The sequence below is a fragment of the Saccopteryx bilineata genome, chromosome 4 (genome assembly GCF_036850765.1).
Source record: "Saccopteryx bilineata isolate mSacBil1 chromosome 4, mSacBil1_pri_phased_curated, whole genome shotgun sequence".
In the NCBI taxonomy this organism is placed as follows: domain Eukaryota; kingdom Metazoa; phylum Chordata; class Mammalia; order Chiroptera; family Emballonuridae; genus Saccopteryx; species Saccopteryx bilineata.
Window position 1 is genome coordinate 108,742,145 of NC_089493.1, and position 20,854 is coordinate 108,762,998.

A 20,854-nucleotide genomic window follows, 5' to 3' on the forward strand; every position below is an offset into this window, starting at 1 on the left:
AAAGGAGAGGGAGTGTACGGATGGGATTTCACGACTCTGCCGTCAGTGGAGAATGGTCCCCGTGGCAACCGCCTTCTGACGCCTGACGTCAAGAAGTTGACGTCACGCCAGCGTGAGGTCATCCGTGACACTCCCCCCCCTTTGGTTTCCTGTGTAAGCAACCAAAGGTGGAGCCCAAGAAAGTCAGAGAAGGTAATTATTGTGTGTGCTATTTTAAACAAAGTGATTCCTAGCCAAACTACCATAGTATCGTATATTTTTTGTTTATAAATGTCCTTCTTCTCTACTATATATGTCATAGTAACTTAGGAAGATAGCTCCAAAACATCAAAGCAGAAATGCAATGTTTTAGGTACCAATTCTGAAGGCATTGGTTACAACACCCCTTCATTTACTGATTTGAGTTTTGTTTAAAGGTTTTTTTTTCTTGTTTTGTGATGATTATCAATTTACATTAGTTTAAAGATTTGTAGGGTTATAGTACATCCTCTTAGTTAAAATATCTTGTACAAATAAATGAGTTCTCTCAAAAGCATGCTGTTGCAGAGCCGCCGCGGGATGGCTGTTGGTTGGAGTGTCCCTGTAGGCAGAGGTTGTAACTTCGATCTCCCGTCAGGGCTCATACAGGAACAGATGGATGTTTCTGTCTCTCTCACCTATCCTCTCTCCTTTCTCTCAAAAATGAATCGATACAATTTTTTAAAAATTAAAAAAAAATTACAGAGAAAAATATGGAGAACTTTCTGGGTGAAATTTTCCTAGTATACAAAGAGTTCACAAATCCAGGAGAAAATTAAGGCACAGGTAGAAAAATGAATAGAGAACATGGAAAAAAATCACAGAAGTGTATACTCACAACTAAATATGTGAAAAATATTCATAATAGTAGTTTCAAAATCAGATTCAAACAATATTTTTAACAATTTAAAACAGCTTTTTAAAGGTGTAGTTGGTATACAATATATTGCACATTTTCAAAGTGTACAATTTGGACCCTGGCCAAATAAGCCCAGTTGGTTAGCATCCTCCTGAAATCCAAAGGTTGTAAATTTGATCCCTGTCAGGGCACATACAGGAACAGTTAGCTGTTTCTGTCTCTCACTCTCTCTCACTAAAATCAATAAATGAAAATGTTTTAAAATGTACAATTTGGCCTGACCAGGCAGTGATGTAGTGGATAAAGCGTCGGGCCTGGGATGCTGAGGACCCAGGTTCAGAAACCCTAAGGTCTCTGGCTTGAGCATGGGATCATAGACATGACCCCATGGTCACTGACTTGAGCCCAGAGGTCACTGACTTGAGCAAGTGGTCACTGACTTGGCTGTAGTGTTCCCCCCTCTCCCAGTCAGGGCACATATAAGAAAGCAATAAATGAAAAACTAAGGTGTCACAACTATGAGTGGATACATCTCATCTCCCTTCTTGTCTGTCTCCCTTGCTCGCTCACTAAAAAAAGTACAACTTGGTAATTTCAACTTTTGTATACAAACAAAACCAAACCACAATCAAAATAGTGAACATATCCATCACCCCCAAAAATTTCCTCTTGCCCCTTTGTGATTCTTTCCTCCCAATCGCTGGGTGAGTAGTCTTGTCTGAGCATCTGGATCCAACTTGCCTGAGTGCCATGATCTTTTCTATTTCACAGTCCACTGAAGTCTTTATTTTGCTCATGCCATTTCATTCCCTTACAATAGGAAAAGTCCTGATTCACACATTTTAAAGGTACTCTTCTTGGTTAAATAGGGATTTCAAATTTTTTTTAGAAAACAGAATTGCTTGTAAACAAGAATGCTGCCCTCTTCTGAAGTCCTCTAACAGTTCTTTCTTTTGTCTCTACCATGACATTGACCACACTCTGTTGTACATTCTGTGCTTCATCTCTCTTATGTAATCTCTCCTTGAGACAGGTTTTTGGTTTTTATTTTTCTGTGTTCCACAATTCAAGGTACCAAGGGTTGTTTTCTCTCTCTTTCCCTCCATTCCCCTCTCTGTGTCTTCCTCTCTGTGTCTGTCTGTTTCTCTCTTTCTCTGTCCTCAGTGGTGCCTGCCTGGCATGTGGTAGGCATTTTCAAGGAAAGAATGAGTCAATTCTGGACACTCAAGAAATGCTGAATTTGTGCAAATATAACAAAGTTGCTGTTTTTACTCTCAGTTCAGGAACAGTAACCTGCTTTGGTGGGAGTAGGGGGGACACCACAGGAGCAGAGAGGATTGTGGAAGGAGGACAAAGACAGGAGAACAATGATTAAAGGGAGCAGATCAAAATGTAAACAAAGACAATCTTTTACTTTCTAGGTTTTGATTCATTGGGAAATGTGTTCTATACTTTCCTTAAGGTTTGAGGTGGAATTTTAAAAAATCTTTTATGTTGATCTAATTAAGTGGTGGAGGTTAAATTGCTATTAGGGTCTTAAAATATCAAAGTGTTGTAGAAGGTTAAGACAAGAATAAGGATATAAAGAATAGAAGAAAAGGAAACAAAAAGGAATATTGGTCTTTATTAAACATTTCCATGATTTACCCATGAAAATGAATATAAATTGTGGTCACTAGAGACTCAAACAGGAAGATAAATTTGGAGGCTACAGTTGGAGCAATTCATTGTATCCTAACACTATTACTAAGAATTATTTCCACATACTACTTATGTGTTTTCTTTCATATATTTTTTCTCTTTGCTATATCATATAACAGTTTTTTATTTTTTTGTGCTACAAACAACTTGACAACAAAAAGACTTTTAAGCAAAACTATGTTTTTTCTACAAAATTAACCTTGGTTTTCTTTCTATTACTTTATTTTTTTTTTTTTTCCATTTTTCTGAAGCTGGAAACAGGGTAAGACAGTCAGACAGACTCCCGCATGCGCCCGACCGGGATCCACCCGGCACGCCCACCAGGGGCAACGCTCTGCCCACCAGGGGGCGATGCTCTTCCCATCCTGGGCGTCACCATGTTGCGACCAGAGCCACTCTAGCGCCTGGGGCAGAGGCCACAGAGCCATCCCCAGCGCCCGGGCCATCTTTGCTCCAATGGAGCCTTGGCTGCGGGAGGGGACGAGAGAGACAGAGAGGAAAGCGCGGCGGAGGGGTGGAGAAGCAAATGGGCGCTTCTCCTGTGTGCCCTGTCCGGGAATCGAACCCGGGTCCTCCGCACGCTAGGCCGACGCTCTACCGCTGAGCCAACCGGCCAGGGCTCTATTACTTTATTTTTAAAAAATATTTTTCCTGTTTGCAACTCGTGTAAACATGGATATGCTGTCTGTTTTTCCTCTGCAGAGAAAAATTTAATATCCTATTGTATTGATGGAGTCATCCAAAGAATCTGCAATAGCTGAAAAAGTATCACTGAGATTCTGCCTGGTATAAATTAGAATTGTTCTTGGATTTCCTTTATAAAATAATTTTATTAAGAATAAGCCTGCTTGTTTGCAGAACTGTTTCCCTCCTATGTTCTAAGCCATAACACTAGCCCTTTCCAAAATGCAATGAAATATTTTTTATCAGCATAAAAAAAAAATTAGAAGTTCAGCAAAGAAGAGAGTTATAATACTTTTGCCAAAATTAGGTTTAAAAACAATACTTTGCTTAATTATAGCTGTTTCAATTACAGTCTTTTTTTTTTTAAGCTTGCAAAAATGTATTCAATTCCCACATGCATGAGTTGTATGTTTGTATCATCAAAGTTACAGGGCTTGTTTTGAGAAAGCACTATGATATATCAGAAAAATAAATGAATTATTCAAGGGATTTGGGTTCTAATTCCCTACACTATCAGTTTTCTCAGTAAAATCAAGATAGTGCCTGACTGGTTGTGGTGCAATGCGTTGGCCTGGGACACCGAGGTCCCCTTTTGGAAACCCTGAGGTTGCCGGCTTGAGCACTAGGGTCGCCAGCTTGAGCATGGGATCATCAACATGATTCCATGGACTCTGGCTTGAGCCCAAAGAGCACTGGCTTGAACCCAAGGTTGCTGGCTTGAGCAAGGGGTCACTGGCTTGGATTGAGGTCCCCTTCCTCCCTTCCCTGTCAAAGTACATAGGAAAAGCAATCAATAAACAACTACAGGGAACCAACTGTTGATGCTTATCTCTCTCCTCCCACTCTCTCTCCCTTCCTCTTCCCCTCCCCTCACACACACACTAAAAAATAAAAAAAAAAGTTGGTTCTGCCCCTCTGGGTTTTGTAAAAATCAGCAATTAATACTGTTTTCAGTCATAATCTTTAGAATTAGATCTGAATTAGACATGTTTCAGTACTTACTCTAGGATCCCTAGCATATAGTTTAATTTCTTTGAGCCTTTTTTTCCTCGTACGTATACTACATCAGTACTTGTGATAATTAGGTGAGAAATGCTATTGGAAGTTACATCTATGACTGACACATCTTACAATGTTCCTTTCCTTTCCTTCACAGACTTTTAATAGGGTAATTTATGTAATTGTTTGAAGATGTGCTCTCTCACTAGATGGTAACTTCCCTAAAGACAGAGGCCATCTAGGTTTTGTTTAAAACGGTATTCCAGTCTTCTTGCAAGTTGCCCTTTACAAAATGCCATTAATAAATATTGATTGAATGGAGAAATGAATGTCAGCTCACCTCCTTTCCTTTGCACAGGCACTCAGTAACTCTTTGGTGAATGTATGAAGTATTATTAGAATATAAAAAATGTCACATGTCATTACTAATAATTATATGACAGACATACCTGAGGAAATAAGAAATCACCATTGCAAACCAAATTGGCATAAATGTAATTTAGATATAACATGCCCAACTTACTGCCTGATTTTCTCTTCCCAACAACTTAAATACTAAAATTCTGTGAAAGTATAAACTCTTGCCACTACAGACATAGTTATTATGAAAACCCCAGAAAATTATATAGAAATACTGCTTTTGAAAACTCAAATTTATACTTATGTTTAAATTATGAACATCCCAGGAAAAATAGGTCATTATCAACCTCCTAAATGTGAACATGTTATTTTACTCTTTTTTATAAAGTCAAGTTTACTCAAATTTAAGAGATATTTTAAACTAATAGATTAACTTTTTAATAGACTTTATTTTCCTAGATCAGTTTTAGGTTCTCGGCGACATGGGGAGGAAGGTCAGAGCTTCTCTGCTTGTTCCCCAGGGCCTCCACACATGCACAGCATCCTGCATTATCAACATCTCCCACCAGGGTGTAGTATATGTGTTACAGCTGATGAACCCACTGACACAATTGTCATCAAGGACCATAGCTTAGGTTGGGGTTCATTTTTGGTGATACACATTTTATAGGTTTGGACAAATGTATGATATGTGTTCACTATTATAGAATCATACAGAGTATTTTTATTGCCCTAAAAATTCTCCATGTTCCCCTTTTCATCTCTCTGCCTCACCCTTGAAAACCACTGTTCTTTTTGCTGAATAGACATGTTTATAAACAATTTTAAATTTACAGAAAAATTGAGCCAATAGTATAGCCCCAGTGGTCAGCAAACTCATTAGTCAACAGAGCCAAATATCAACAGTATTACGATTGAAATTTCTGAGAGCCAAATTTTTTAAACTTAAACTATATAGGTAGGTACATTCCTTATCGAGGTAGCGCCCGCATGTGGTATTTTGTGGAAGTGCCGCACTCAAGGAGCCAAAGAGCCGCATGTGGCTCACAAGCTGCGGTTTGCCAACCAGGGGATAGGGAGTTCCCATACGCCCCATTCCCACAGTTTTCTCTATTTTTTTTTTTTTTTTCATTTTTCTGAAGCTGGAAACAGGGAGAGACAGTCAGACAGACTCCCGCATGCGCCCGACCGGGATCCACCCGGCACGCCCACCAGGGGCGATGCTCTGCCCATCCTGGGCATCGCCATGTTGCGACCAGAGCCACTCTAGTGCCTGAGGCAGAGGCCACAGAGCCATCCCCAGCGCCCGGGCCATCTTTGCTCCAATGGAGCCTTGGCTGCGGGAGGGGAAGAGAGAGACAGAGAGGAAAGCGCGGCGGAGGGGTGGAGAAGCAAATGGGCGCTTCTCCTGTGTGCCCTGTCCGGGAATCGAACCCGGGTCCTCCGCACGCTAGGCCGACGCTCTACCGCTGAGCCAACCGGCCAGGGCCCAGTTTTCTCTATTATTAACATCCTATGTTAGTATGGTGTGTTTATTCCAGTTAATGAATCAATAATGATAATTTTCTTTTTTTCCTTCCTTCCTTCCTTCCTTCCTTCCTTCCTTCCTTCCTTCCTTCCTTCCTTCCTCCCTCCCTCCCTCCCTCCCTCCCTCCCTTCCTTCCTTCTTTCTTTTTTTGAGAGAGAGAGAGATAGGAAGGGAGAGGGAGATAGAGGGAGGAGAGAGAGTGAGAAGCATCAAGTCGTAGTTGCTTCACTTTAGTTGTTCATTGATTGTTTCTCATATGTGCCTCAATGCAAGGGGAGGGGTGGGAGGATCTCAAGCTGAGCTAGTGACCTCTTGCTCAAGTCAGCAACCTTGGGCCTCAAACTAGTGACCGTTGGCCTCAAGCTAATGACCTTGGAATCATAATGATGATCCCATGTTCAAGCGAGCGACCCCATGCTCAAGCTAGCAAGCCCAATCAAGCCGGCAGCCCTGGGTTTTTGAACCAAGAACCTCAGCTTTCAGGATCAACGCTCTATCCACTGCTCAGGTGAATGATATGTTATTATTAACTAACTTCATGGTTTATTCAGCTTTTCTCCTTTTTTATCTAATGTTCTCTTTCTGTTCCATGATCTTATCCAGGATACCTTATTACATTTACTTATTTCTCCTTAGGCTCCTCTTGGCTGTGATAACTTCTCATGTTTTCCTTATTTTGATGACCTTGACAGTTCTGATCAGGTTTTTTTATTTTTATTTTTGGATTTTTTAAAAATTAATTTTAATGGATGACAGTGATAAATCAGGGTACATATGTTCACAGAAAACATCTCTAGGTTATTTTGACATTTGATTATGCTGCATTCCCATCACCCAAAGTCCAATTGTCTTCCGTCACCTTCTAACTGATTTTCTTTGTGCCCCTCCCCTCCCGCAACCCCCTTCCTATCCTCTCCCCTACCGTAACCCCTACCCTCTTGTCCATGTCTCTGAGTCTCATTTTTATGTCCCACCTATGTATGGAATAATATAGTGCTTAGTTTTTTCTGATTTACTTATTTTGCTTAGTATAATGTTATCAAGGTCCATCCATGTTGTTGTAAATGATCCGATGCCATCATTTCTTATGGCTGAGTAGTATTCCATAGTATATATGTACCAAAGCTTTTTAATCCACTTGTCCACTGATGGACACTTGGGCTGTTTCCAGATCTACGCTGTTGTGAACAATGCTGCCATAAACATGGGGGTGCATTTCTTCTTTTCAAACAGTGCTCTGGTGTTCTTGGGATATATTCCTAAAAGTGGTATAGCTGGGTCAAAAGGCAGTTCGATTATTAATTTTGGGGGGAATCTCCATACTGTTTTCCACAGTGGCTGCACCAGTCTGCATTCCTACCAGCAGTGCAGGAGGGTTCCCTTTTCTCCACATCCTCGCCAGCACTTATTCTGTGTTGTTTTGTTGATGAGCGCCATTCTGACTGGTGTGAGGTGATATCTCATTGTGGTTTTAATTTACATTTCTCTAATGGTTAGTGATGTTGAGCATTTTTTTCAAATGCCTATTGGCCATCTGTATGTCCTCTTTGGAGAAGTGCCTATTCATTTCTTCGCCCATTTTTTTTTTTTTTGTATTTTTCTGAAGTTGGAAACGGAGACAGTCAGACAGACTCCCACATGCACCCTACCAGGATCCACCTGGCACGTGCACCAGGGGGCGATGCTCTGCCCATCTGGAGCATCGCTCTGTTGCAACCAGAGCCATTCTAGCGCCTGAGGCAGAGGCCACAGAGCCAGCAGGGCCCAGGCCATTTTGCTCCAGTGGAGCCTTGCCTGCGGGAGGGGAAGAGAGAGACAGAGAGGAAGGAGAGGGGCAGGGGTAGAGAAGCAGATGGGCGCTTCTCCTTTGTGCCCTGGCCGGGAATCAAACCCGGGACTCCAGGACGCCAGGCCGATGCTCTACCACTGAGAGAACAGGCCAGGGCCCTTTCGCCCATTTTTTGATTGGATTGTTTGTCTTCCTGGTATTGAGTTTTACAAGTTCTTTATAAATTTTGTTTATTAACCCCCCCTTATCAGCCATATTGTCAAATATATTCTCCCATTGTGTAGTCTGTCTTTTTATTCTGCTCTTATTGTCTTTAGCTGTGCAGAAGCTTTTTAGTTTGATATAGTCCCATTTGTTTATCCTGTCTTTTATTTCACTTGCCCGTGGAGATAAATTGGCAAATATATTGCTGTGAGAGATGTCAGAGAGCTTACTGCTTATGTTTTCTTCTAAGATGCTTATGATTTTACAGCTTACATTTAATTGTTTTATCCATTTTGAGTTTATTTTTGTGAATGGTGTAAGTTGGTGGTCTAGTCTCATTTTTTTGCAGGTAGCTGTCCAATTTTCCCAACACCATTTGTTGAAGAGGCTGTCTTTACTCCAATGTATGCTCTTACTTCCTTTGTCAAATATCAGTTGTCCATAAAAGTGTGGGTTTATTTCTGGGTTCTCAGTTCTGTTCCATTGATCTATATGCCTGTTTTTATGCCACTACCAGGCTGTTTTGAGTACAGTTGCCTTGTAGTATAACTTGATATCAAGAACCGTGATACCTCCCACTTTATTCTTCCTTTTCAAGATTGCTGAGGCTATTCGTGTTCTCTTTTGGTTCCATATAAATTTTTGGAATATGTGTTCTATATCTTTTAAGTAAGTCATTGGTATTTTAATCAGTATTGCATTGAATTTATAAATTGCTTTGGGTAATATAGACATTTTAATGATGTTTATTCTTCCTAACCATGAGCACAGTATATGCTTCCACTTGTTTGTATATTCCCTAATTTCCTTTATCAATGTTTTATAATTTTCCGACTACAAGTCTTTAATCTCCTTGGTTAAATTTATTCTTAGGTACTTTATTTTTTGGTTGCAATGGTGAAGGGGATTGCTTCCTTAATTTCTCTTTCTGACAGTTCATTGTTAGTGTATAAAAATGCCTCTGATTTCTGAGTATTAATTTTATATCCTGCCACTTTGCTGAATTCATTTATCAGGTCCAGTAGTTTTTTGACTGAGACTTTAGGGTTTTCTATGTACAATATCATATCATCTGCAAATAATGATAGTTTTACTTCTTCTTTTCCAATTTGGATGCCGTGGGGTTTTTTTTCTTGTCTGATTGCTGTGGCTAGGACTTCCAGAACTATGTTGAATAAGTGGTGAAAGGGGGCACCTCCACCTTATTCCTGATCTTAAGGGGATTGCTTTTCATTTTTGCCCATTGAGCATGATGTTAGCTGTGGGTTTGTCATAGATGTCCTTTATCATGTTGAGGCATGTTCCCTATATTCTAACTTTGCTAAGAGTTTTGATCATGAATGGGTGCTGGATTTTATCAAATGATTTTTCTGCATCTCTTGAAATTATCATGTGGTTTTTCTCCTTCTTTTCGTTTATGTGATGAATCACATTGATTGATTTGCAAATATTGTACCAGCCTTGCCTCCCCAGAATAAATCCCACTTGATCATGGTGTATGCTTTTTTTCAAATTTTGCTGGATCCGGTTTGCTAATATTTTGTTGAGGATTTTAGCATCTAAATTCATCAGGGATATTGGCCTATAATTTTCTTCCTTTGTGTTGTCTTTGCCTGGTTTTGGAATCAGAATTATGCTCGACTCATAAAAGGAGCTTGGAAGTCTTCCTTCCTCTTGAATTTTTTTGAAATAGTTTGAGAAGGATAGGGGTTAGTTCTTCTTTGAATATTTCGTGGAATTCACTTGTGAAGCCATCAGGCCCAGAATTTTTCTTTTTTGGGAGTTTTTTGATAACTGTTTCAATTTCATTTCTTGTAATTGGTCTGTTTAAGTTTTCTGATTCTTCTAGATTAAATTTTGGAAGATTATATGTTTCAAGGAATTTGTCCATTTCATCTAGGTTGTCTAGTTTTTTGGCGTACAGTTCTTCATAGTATTTTCTTACAATATTTTGTATTTCTGTTGTGTCAGTTGTTATTTCTCCACTCTCATTTCTAATTTTATTTATTTGAGTCCTCTTTCTTCTTTTCTTGAGTCTGGTTAAAGGTTCATCGATCTTGTTTACCTTTTCAAAGAACCAGCTCCTGGTTTCATTGATCCTCTGTATTGTTTCTTTAGCCTCTATGTCATTTATTTCTGCTCTGATCTTTATTATTTCCTTCCTTCTACTACATTTGGGCTTTACTTGCTGTTCTTTTTCTAGTTCTTTTAGATGCAGGGTAAAGTTGTTTATTTGAGCTTTTTCTAGCTCCTTAAGGTATGCCTGTAATGCTATGAACTTCTCTCTCAGTACTGCTGTGTTGTTTCCCATAAATTTTGAGTTGGTGTATGCTCGTTATCATTCATATCTAGGAATTTTTTTATTTCTTCTTTGATCTCATTGTTAACTCATTCATTATTTAATAACATGCTATTTAGTTTCCAAGTGTTTGAGTATTTTTCAGTTTATCTGTTGTGGTTGATTTCTAGTTTCATGTCATTGTGATCAGAGAAAGTGCTCGATATGATTTCAATCTTCTTAAATTTTTTGAGAATGCTTTTGTGCCCTAACATGTGGTCTATTCTAGAGAATGTACCATGGGCACTTGAAAAGAATGTATATTCTACTGCTTTAGGGTGAAAGGGTCTGAAGATATCTATTAAATCGAGTTGATCTAGTGTGTCCTTTAAGTCTGCTGTTTCTCTGTTAATTTTCTTTCTTGAGGATCTATCTAGTGAGGATCTATCTAGTTAGTGAGGTATTGAAATCCCCTACTATTATAGTATTGCTGTTGATCTCACCCTTTAAATCCATTAAAGTCTGCTTTATATATTTAGGTGCTCCTATATTAGGTGCGTAGATATTTATAACGGTTATATCTTCCTGTTGGATTACTCCCTTTACATTATTTAGTGACCTTCTTTATCTCTTACTATATTCTTTGTTTTAAAGTTGATTTTGTCTGATATAAGTATTGCTTTTTTTCATTTCCATTTGTGTGAAATATTTTTTTCCATCTGTTTATCTTCAGTCTATGTGCATCTTTTCTTTTAAGGTGTGTCTCTTGTAGACAGCATAAGTATGGGTCCTGTTTTCTTATCCATGCAGCTACCCTATGTCTTTTGATTGGATCATTTAATCCATTTATATTTAAGGTTATTATTGATATGTATTTGTTTATTGCCATTTTATTCTTTAAAGCTGTATTCCTCTTTTGCTATATTCTTTTCCCACTTTGATCTGTTTACAACAGGGCCCTTAACATTTCCTGCAGCATTGGTTTGGTTGTAATGAATTCCTTGAGTTTATTTTTGTCTGGGAAGCTTTTTATTTCTCCTTCAATTTTAAATGATAGACTTGCTAGATAAAGTAGTCTTGGTTGTAGGCTCTTGTTCTGAATTACTTTGAATATTTCTTGCCATTCCCTTCTTGCCTCAAGTGTTTCTGTTGAGAAGTCGGAAGTCATCCTTATGGGGGTTCCTTTGTAGGTGATAGTCTATTTTTTTTAGCAGCTTTTAATATTTTTCTCTTTATCACTTAGCTTTGATATTTTAATTATGATGTGTCTTGGTGTAGATATCTTTGGGTTTCTCTTTAATGGAGTTCTCTGTGCTTCTTGAATTTGTGAGATGTTATCCTGCCTTAATTGAGGGAAGTTTTCAGCTATGATATGTTTGAATAAAGTCTCTATCCCTGGTTCTTTCTCTTCTTCTTCAGGAACCCCTATGATGCGGATGTTATTTCTCTTCATGTTATCACGGAGCTCTCTAAGAATTTCCTCAGACTTTTTGAGTCTCTTTTTTTCTTCTTCTCTGCTTTCATGCCTTCATTCAACTTGTCCTCCAACTCGCTGATTTGATCCTCAGCTCTATCCATCCTGTTTTTAATTCCTTTCATTGTGTTCTTTATTTCTGATATTGTATTTGTCATCTCCAACTGATTCTTTTTTAATATTTTAATATCCTTTTTTATACTTGCTATTTCTTTATTTAGGTGTTCGTAATGACCATCCATTATTGTTCTAAGATCCCTAAGTATCCTTACAATCATTATTTTGAACTCTGCATCCGGAAGTTCTGGATTATTTGGTTATTTCCATATCACTAAGTTCATTTCCTAGAGGTTTGTCTTGTGGTTTCATTTGGATTGCACTTCTCTGTCTTCTCATTGTGTCTGTGTGTTTGGGTGTTTTGTTTGTAGAGCTGGTTGAGTCTAGGCTTGATGTTGTCTGCCTCCAGTTTTCAATTGTGTTATTTCTAGCCATATTCTTTATTTCAGTTATTATATTCTTTATTTATCACTGGTTCTTTTTTATGTTTTCTAACTTTATTTTTTTAATTGAACCTGTAACTCTGGCTCATTGGAACAATGTTTTAACCCCCTAGTTACCCAGCCAAGGCCTGTAACTCCATTTTTATGTTTCCTATCTCTTTGTTTTTAATATTTTATTAATTTATTTTAGAGAGAGGGGGGAGAGAGTGAAAGAGAAGAAGGGAGGAGCAGGAGGCGTCAACTCTCATATGTACCTTGACCAGGCAAGCCCAGGGCTTTGAACTGACAAACCTCAGCATTCCAGGTCAATGCTTTATCTACTGCACCACCACAGGTCAGGCTCGTATCTCTTTGTTGAAGTTCTTACGGAGATCATTGAACATCCTTATAACCAGTGTTTTGAAGTTGGCATTGGTAGATTGCTTGTCTCTGTTTTGATTAGATCTTTTTCTAGAGTTTTGTTATGTTCTTTAATTTAGGGCATGTTTCTTTGTCTCCTCATTATGGCTGTCTCCTTTTGTTTGTTTCTGTGTGTTAGGTAGAGCTTCTATGTCTCCCAGTCTTGGTAGAGTGGCATTATGCAGTAGGTGTCCTGTAGGCCCTAGTGGCACAGCCTCCCCAATCACCCAATCTGGGCTCTCCAGGTGTGCCCACCATGTGGACTGTGTTCATCCTCTTGTTGTGGTTGAGCCTTGACTACTGTTGGCACAGCAGTGGGAGAGATCCTCACAGGCTGATCATCTGAGGAAAAGCTGTGACCACAGCAGAGGAGCTGCTGTGCAGGGGCTCACACCACAGAGCATGACTCACTTCAGCCGGGCTATGGTGTCCATTGAGTCTACCCTTTGAGTGTGTCTCTGGTGGAGGTGGTCATCTGGTGCTCCAGTGTGGTCTGAAACTGGCCAATGGGTTCACTGTCTCTGGGGATTCCCACAAAGTACAGGCCAACATCAGTTGCCATCTGTGCCCTGCTTGGTGCCACCCAGCATAAGCAATGTGCAGATAACTGCTACTTATGCTGAACTTGGAGATGCCAACCTTTGAACTCAGCCTGGCTGCCACTAGTGCTAGGCCTGGGACGACTTAGCAAGAGGTATGGGTCACACCAAGGCTAGATGCTGCTAGTTTAGGGTTTGTGAACCTTTGAGAGATTTTAGGGAAGTTCACAGCATAAGCCAAGACAAGCTGTTTGTATCGAAAAGCCACTGGAAATGCTGTGGGTGGCCTGCTAGTTGGGTGAGGCTGGATCTTAGGGAATCACTAGGGTAGGGGGAATAGTTTTAGCCAGGTTGATGCAGATTCAGATACGGCACCCACCTGCCAACTTTGTTAGGGGTGGGCTCACCAAACAAACCAAAAATATTATTTCTGCCAGTTCTTTTGTCTGGGAGAAAGCTGATCCTGTGGCATCCACCTTGATGCCAGACTCATCAGTTCTTCCCCATATGTCCCTACTGTACCTTTCGAGCTGCTGTCCTAGCGTTGGAATTCAGACTCAGTCTGAGCAAGTTTGTGCACAGACCCTTTAAGAGGAATGCCTGGGACTCTCAGTGTCACTCATCACAATACCTGCTGGTCTGCACAAGCAGAATTTATGAGGTCTTACCTAACTGGCACCGGAACCCTGGGCTGGGGGCCCGGGTGTAGAGTGGGAACTCCTTGCTACTTAGGGTAACCCCTGCAAAAAAAATTTTTTTTTGAGATCTCTTCTAATTTTTATCCACTATACATGTGAGTAGGACTAGTCTGTCTGTGTCTTTGCCTCTCCTATCAGTCTCTCTGTAGCTTCCTTACTTTTTCAGTTGTCGGACTTCTGTTCAGTTAGATTTTAGGTTGGTCCCAACCATGGTTGTTTGGTAATTTAGTTGTAATTTTGAGGTGGTTATGGAAGGATACAAGTACTCTGTCCATTTCTTTTCACTACATAGCCTACACTCTGGTCCAAGCCCCCATGATCTTACCTCAACATCTGATTGATTTATTCCTTTCTCTTGTTTTTATCCAGTCATTTTTTTTTTTAAACAGAGACAGAGAGAGAGTCAGAGAGAGGGATAGACAGATGGGAACAGAGAGAGATGAGAAGCATCAATCATCGGTTTTTCGTTGCAACACCTTAGTTCATTGATTGCTTTCTCATATGTGCCTTGACCGCAGGCCTTCAGCAGACTGAGTAACCCCTTGCTCGAGCCAGCAACCTTGGGTCCAAGCTGGTGAGCTTTTGCTCAAAGCAGATGAGCCCGTGCTCAAGCTGGCAACCTCAGGGTCTCGAACCTGGGTCCTCCGCATCCCAGTCCGACGCTCTATCCACTGCGCCACCGCCTGGTCAGGCTCCAGTCCATTTTCCACTAAGCAACCAGTAAACTTTTTAAAAGATTTGATCTTTAATTAATGTAATTGTATCCCTAACCTAATCTGTTTATTTCTTCCTACACGTTTCCCATTGGCAACCAACTACATTTAGGATTTAAAAAAATTGAATTTCTACACTTTCCTGGCAGGGCAGATACCATGATCACGAAGGTGGTTTTCCCAGGGCGAGGCTTATCCATTGCACTCCGGATGTGCCAACCCCTGCGATTTCCCCAAATGTGGGAAACTCGACTGCATAATTTGTGGTAGTGGGAGACTGCGTTCGCGCTCTCTCTGACTTAAAAAAAAAAGCAAATTTCCTACCATAATCTACGAGGCCCTGAATGATGTGGCCTTTGCCTCTCTCACCACCTTTTTTTGCACCATTTCACCCTTGAATACTAATGACCGGTTTTAATGATCTCTTAATTCTTGAAACATGAACACACTGTAGGGAAAACAGCTGCAGTTAGGCTTGCTTGCTTGTTTTCTGGCTGCAAGCACTTTGCATGATTAGTGTGTGAGGACGTGGCAGAAAGTCACATGTGTGTATAGCTTATATAAGGCTACAGATGCTTTTCCTTGGTGCAGGTCGCTGGCTTGCAGAGCATTGCAAGGGGTGGTTTTTCTGAGCCCTCACCTGCCACCGTGAAGGGCGTAGTGTTCTTGATTGCTGTGCCAAGAGAGGCAACTTCCCCCATTTGTTCACCTGCCATTGTGAGAATCCAATAAACAGGAATGGCCCAATGCCTCTTGGCTCCACGATTCTTCTGTGGTCTGCCTGAATCCAGTGTGAACCTAACCTGCCTGGTCATGGCCACCAGCATTAAACCTGGCTTAGTGGGCAGGATTCAATTTAGACTGGTATGGAGCCAGCAGTACAGATGCCTTGCCTGTCACCCACTCCTCATCTTAATCAGGTCTCTGCCAGATACTCTCATAACTCCTGCAGAGAGTATACCTCAATTTGTGTAGTTAATTATTTAATATTATTTCCTCACTTTTCTGTAAGCTCTATGCAAGCATAAATAAGCTGTATTTGTTTTATTCACCAATGTACCTTTTAAAACCAGCCCAGTACCTGACATATAATATACATTCCATAAATAGTTAATATATAAATGAATGTAAGAAGGGATTTTTGACAAGAATAGATAAGAAATTATGATGGGAGATTTTATTTTTAAATATCTTTGTTGATGAGAGAGAGAGAGAGAGAGAGAGAGAGAGAGAGAGAGAGAGAGACTTGCTACACCACTGAGCCGTACATGCATTGGTTGCTTCCAGTATGTGCCCTGACTGAGGATTGAGCCTGCAATCTTGGTTATTGGGACAATGCTCTAACCACCTGGGCTATCTAGCCAGGGCATGATGGAAGATTTTAGAATATTTTATTCATTTATTCCATTAAAAAAACACATATTTTTTCTTTTATCGATTTTAGAGTGAGAGAGGAAGGCAGAGAGTGAGAAACTTGATTTGTTGTTCTACTTATGTATGCATTCATTGGTTGATTCTTGTATGTGCCGTGATTGGGAATCCAAACTGCAACCTTGGTGTATTGGGACGATGTTCTAACTAACTGAGCTATTTGGCCAGAGCAAAACACATATACATTTTAATGAAAAAATTAGCTGTTTCATTCAGTGAATAGACTGTTGGCCCAGCATGCAGACATACTGGTTTTCGATCCCAGGTCAGAACATATGTGGGAAATGATCATCTACTTCTCTTCCCCTCTTTCTTGCCTACCTTTCTCTCTTACCCTCTCACAGCTAGTGGTTCTGTTGGTTTGACACTGGACCCAGGCACTGAAGATAGCTTGGTTGGTCAGAGCATCGGCCACAAGCAGTGAGGATAGCTCAGTTGATTCGAGCATCAGCCCCAGATGGGGTTTGCCAGGTGGATACCAGTCAGGGTGCATGTGGAAGTCTGTCTATCTCTCCTTTCACTTAAATAAATAAATAATAATAAATAGGAATTTATTGGTTCATGAAACTGAAAGTCTAAGGATTAACTAAGAACACATATGAAGCCAGGAGCTTAAATAATGTTAACAGGAATCTTTCTATTTATGCTTTCTTCCTCTGTGTTGGTTCCCATCCCTGTTTTCTCCTCTCCCTCATTTGCATGTGGAAAGACAAATGGCCCTAGCAAACCTAGGCTCACAGGCTTAATGGAACTTTTAATTTTAGAAGATGATAACTTCCTGATAATTCTAATAAAAGTTCTAGCAATGCCCATCATGGCCTAGTTGAACCAGGAGAATATTATATTCTCATTAGTCACCTGAACCAATAGGCTGAATGGAGCAGAGGGAGTTCTCTAAAGAAAAATAGAAAGCAATTACCTCACAAAGAGAGTGGATATTGCGTAGGCTAAAACAAAATATATCCAGTCTACTAATTGTATAGAAAAATTATATGAAGAGGAACTATACAGATTAAAAATAAAACCGCATATAAAATATTTACCCTTGAGAAAAATATTAGAAAAAAGGAAATTACTATAAAATAATTAGATATTGACTACAAAAAAGCACATACTTTTTTAAACAGAAATTTTATAAAACTTATAGTTGAACTAATTCCATAACTAATTTCTGCAAATAGACAGTTAATACAAGGATGAGTCCTATACCAGTGAAAAGGTTATTTCAGGCACCTTTAGATTGTTTCATTCTTCTTCTAATTTTTTTTAGAAAGAGAGAGACAGGTAGGAAGGGAGATGAGAAGTACCAACTCATAGTTGCGGCACCTTAGTTGTTCATTGATTGCTTTCTCATATGTGCCTTGACCTGGGGGCTACAGCCAAGCCAGTGACCCCTTGCTCAAGCCAGTGACCTTGGGCTCAAGACAGTGATTTTGGGCTTCAAGCCAGTGACTTTTGGGCTCAAGCAAGTGACCAAGGGACATGTCTAGGATCCCACGCTCAAGCTAGTGACCCTGACAGCTTGTGCTCAAGTGGCAACCTCAGGTTTTTGAACCTGGGTCCTCAGCATCCCAGGCCAATGCTCTATCCACTGTACCACTGCCTGGTCAGGCTATATTTTTTTTTTTTTTTTTTTTTTTTTTTTTTTTTTTACAGAGACAGAGAGAGAGTCAGAGAGAGGGATAGATAGGGACAGACAGACAGGAACGGAGAGAGATGAGAAGCATCAATCATCAGTTTTTCGTTGCGACACCTTAGTTGTTTATTGATTGCTTTCTCATATGTGCCTTGACCGTGGGCCTTCAGCAGACCAAGTAATCCCTTGCTCAAGCCAGCGACCTTGGGTCCAAGCTGGTGAGCTTTTTTGCTCAAACCAGTTGAGCCCGTGTTCAAGCTGGCGACTCGGGGTCTTGAACCTGGGTTCTCCGCATTCCAGTTCGATGCTCTATCCACTGCACCACCGTCTGGTCAGGCTGTAGATTGTTTTATTCTTAAATAATTGAAATCATGTCTTATAGAATTGGTATAATTATAAATTGATCTCATCTAGTTATCATGTAGGTCCCTAAAGTCCCTTCAGTTTGAATCATTAAAATGTTTACTCTGATTTTGGGTACTAGTTATCACTCTCAGGCTCTGGATTACAGCTTTTTTAATCTTCCATTTCTCAGCATCTGGCCTGAGTCAATCAGTAATGACAAGATTTGTTAATTTTACAGTTGATGTCTCAGCTCCACCGTGTGGCCGAGGTTGGATTTAACTTTGCTTCCCTTCAGAGGCAAGATTGGCAGATTAAAAAGCAGTCCAGCACAAGGAATATGATGAGCATGAATGAGAGTATAAAATGGACTTTGACTTGCTTCTTCATATCTACTTTATTTCAAACAAAGATGAAATTGAAAATTATATAAATGGAAGTTTTTTAGTATTTTCTTCCTGCCCCTAGGATATACTTCCTGGATTACGTATGTTCCATGTTGGTTATCACTGACCTAGAGAATTCTTCACACATATGCCCCAAAAGATACATAAAATAATATCAATAATATTCACCGAGACAACTATTTTGTATTTTATTTATTTGTTTATTTTTTAAGTGAGAGGAGGGGAAATAGATAGAATCCTGCATGCACCCAAACTAGAATCCACCCAGCAACCCCCATCTGTGGGTGATGCTCAAATCAGCTGAGCTGTCTTAAGTGCCGGAGGCTGATACGTAGACCAGCCAGGCCTCTGGCTGAAAGGAGGGAAAGGGGGGGAAATGAAGGAGAAGAGAAGCAGATGGCTGCTTCTCATGTGTGCCCTGACCGTGAATCGAACCTGTGACATCTGCATGCTGGGCCGACACTCTGTTCACTGAGAAAACTGGCCAGGGCCTACAACTCTTTTTAATAATGAAAATAATTGGAAGCAAGTTAAAATTCCATTAACATGTCAGTGGGTAAAAAAAATTTTTTTTTCTTTTTCAAGTGAGAAGAGGGAGACAGAGAGATTCCCACATACACCCTGACCAAGATCCACCCGGCAACCTCCATTTGAGGCAGATGCTCTGCCCATCTGTGGCCATGCTCACAACCAAGCTATTTTTAGCACCTGAGGCAGAGGCTCCAAGAAGCTATCCTCAGTGCCTGGGGCCGATGTGCCTGAACCAATCAGCTATGGCTGCGGGAAGAAAAGAGAGAGAAAAGGGGGAGAAGGAGATGGAGAAAAGCAGTTGGTCAGTCGCTTCTCCTGTGTGCCCTGACTGGGAATCGAACCCAGGGCATCCACAGGCTGGGCCAAGGGTAAAACTTTTAATATTCATTAAATGGAATATATGTACTCAATGGAATACCTTGGAGCAGGTTAGAATAACTGGATTAGAGCTACCCATATCACAATGGATAAATCTCAAAACCATTGTTAAGGAAAAAGAAGTTGTAGGATAATATGTGTGTACGAAATCACTTTTAATTATCATCCCTTTAAAACATGTTAAGTGAACCTACATTTTATTTATGGACACAAACATACAAAAATAGTAAGTACAGCCTGACCAGGCAGTGGTGCAGTAGATAGAGCATCAGACTGGGATGCGGAGGACCCAGGTTCAAGACTCCGAGGTCACCAGCTTGAGCACGGGCTCATCTGGTTTGAGCAAAGCTTACCAGCTTGGACCCAAGGTCGCTGGCTTGAGCAAAGGGTTACTCGGTCTGCTGAAGGCCCACAGTCAAGACACCTATGAGAAAACAATCAATGAACAACTAAGGTGTCACAGTGAAAAAAATTAATAATTGATGCTTTTCATCTCTCTCCGTTCCTGTCTGTCCCTATCTATCCCTCTCTATGACTCTCTGTCTCTGAAAAAACAAAAAACAAAAAAACAAACAAAAATAGTAAGTACACATGCATGGCAGTCAAAAACACCAAAGTCAGGATGATGGATACTCTGGAAAGAATTAGGATTGAAGAAAGTTGTGGAGCAAATGTGGTAAAATGCTAAGATTTGACAAAGCTTAAAGGTAGGTACTGTGTTAGATATATAATATTCTGAATACCTTTCTGTGTGTTTAAATTATTATGTAATATTAAAATATTTAATAAAACAGATTAGAAAAAAGTTACCTTGAAGATATGGTAGGAAAATTAGAAGGAAAATGCCCAAATTATTTTATATCTACTTTGTACTGGAGCAAACTCAGTAGGAAATGGAGTGATATAGGATTATCTACAAAAATACTAAAGTACCAAGAATTATGATAGGCAGACCATCAGAGTGAATGAACAACAGCTAAAATATTCAAAAAATAAGGTGGGGGTAACCTTGGAGGTATGTAGATGACAGTAGAGATACTAAGTGGTATATCTTGATGACAAGCTTAGGGTTTTTAGGAAAGAGAGAGGGAGGATTGTCGGGAAGGCACAAAGAGGACAAGCAGCATACCTACTCCATGACAAGGCTCATTGGTGTAGGAGTACAAAGGAAGCAGGGTCCTATGGGAGAGCCATGTTTTCTTTAGAACAAGAAAATTGAGGAACTTTTTAGAGGAGAGAGTAAAGACATAGTGGATTTTGCTGATGACTGATCATGAGTTAGAGGGCTTTCAATAAATAAGTCTGAATGGATTAATGAAAAGTGAGAATTAAAATGTATCCAGTGATTGTGCAAACTGTAAAATTTAAAAGGCTACATGAATGTAA

General features: G+C 40.1%; 1 non-coding gene across 1 annotated transcript; it reads left to right on the plus strand.

Annotated features, from left to right (window-relative positions):
- The first annotated feature begins 14,877 nt into the window (after positions 1–14,877).
- On the plus strand, positions 14,878–15,041 carry LOC136336753 (U1 spliceosomal RNA). The gene has a single exon (XR_010731575.1). It is a non-coding gene; the product is annotated as a U1 spliceosomal RNA (small nuclear RNA).
- Positions 15,042–20,854: the final 5,813 nt, after the last annotated feature.